Source organism: Triticum aestivum, unplaced genomic scaffold (assembly GCF_018294505.1).
Source record: "Triticum aestivum cultivar Chinese Spring unplaced genomic scaffold, IWGSC CS RefSeq v2.1 scaffold120619, whole genome shotgun sequence".
In the NCBI taxonomy this organism is placed as follows: Eukaryota; Viridiplantae; Streptophyta; class Magnoliopsida; order Poales; family Poaceae; genus Triticum; species Triticum aestivum.
This window is the reverse complement of record NW_025297920.1, coordinates 1-959: the sequence shown is the minus strand read 5'-3', so window position 1 is coordinate 959 and position 959 is coordinate 1. Positions and strand designations below refer to the sequence as shown.

The 959-nt window shown below is 48.0% G+C and overlaps 2 non-coding genes across 2 annotated transcripts; both read left to right on the top strand.

The window, feature by feature from the left end:
- Positions 1-134: 134 nt before the first annotated feature.
- Positions 135-253, top strand: LOC123179139 (5S ribosomal RNA). The gene has a single exon (XR_006490132.1). It is a non-coding gene; the product is annotated as a 5S ribosomal RNA (ribosomal RNA).
- A 373-nt stretch (positions 254-626) lies between these two features.
- On the top strand, positions 627-745 carry LOC123179140 (5S ribosomal RNA). The gene has a single exon (XR_006490133.1). It is a non-coding gene; the product is annotated as a 5S ribosomal RNA (ribosomal RNA).
- The last annotated feature ends 214 nt before the right edge of the window (positions 746-959 follow it).

Genomic DNA, 959 nt, shown 5'->3' with positions numbered 1-959 from the left:
GGGGGGAGTAAGTAGTGTATATAGGGCATTATCCATTATTAGGCAACGGTTGTAATGGTAGTAAGAATGACAATCATCTTTGCAGTGGACCTGGGAGTGGCAAGCATAAGGGACGAAGGCGGGGCTAACATGTTGGATGCGATCATACCAGCACTAAAGCACCGGATCCCATCAGAACTCCGAAGTTAAGCATGCTTGGGCGAGAGTAGTACTAGGATGGGTGACCTCCTCGGAAGTCCTCGTGTTGCATTCCCTTTTTAATTATTTTTTGCGCCTCGTGACAAACATATCGCATGTGCGCGATATATATTAACCCCGTTATATTATTTTTGACATTTGCGATATGTTTTAGCTCGCTGCTCATTGGTCACGCGTCTAGAGGCGGCTTTGTGGCGCGAGGAGCGCGTTCTGAAAGGTGTAAAAAAATACGTGTTGCTGCGGTGTAGAGGGAGGGGTGGAAACCGTGGTAAACTCGTCTCCGTGTTTGAGGGGGGGGGGAGTAAGTAGTATATATAGGGCATTATCCATTATTAGGCAACGGTTGTAATGGTAGTAAGAATGACAATCATCTTTGCAGTGGACCTGGGAGTGGCAAGCATAAGGGACGAAGGCGGGGGTAACATGTCGGATGCGATCATACCAGCACTAAAGCACCGGATCCCATCAGAACTCCGTAGTTAAGCGTGCTTGGGCGAGAGTAGCACTAGGATGGGTGACCTCCTGGGAAGTCCTCGTGTTGCATTCCCTTTTTAATTATTTTTTGCGGCTCGTGACAAACATATCGCATGTGCGCGATATATATTAACCCCATTATATTATTTTTGACATTTGCGATATGTTTTAGCTCGCAGCTCATTGGTCACGCGTCTAGAGGCGGCTTTGTGGCGCGAGGAGCGCGTTCTGAAAGGGGTAAAAAATACGTGTTGCTGCGGTATAGAGGGAGGGGTGGAAACCGTGGT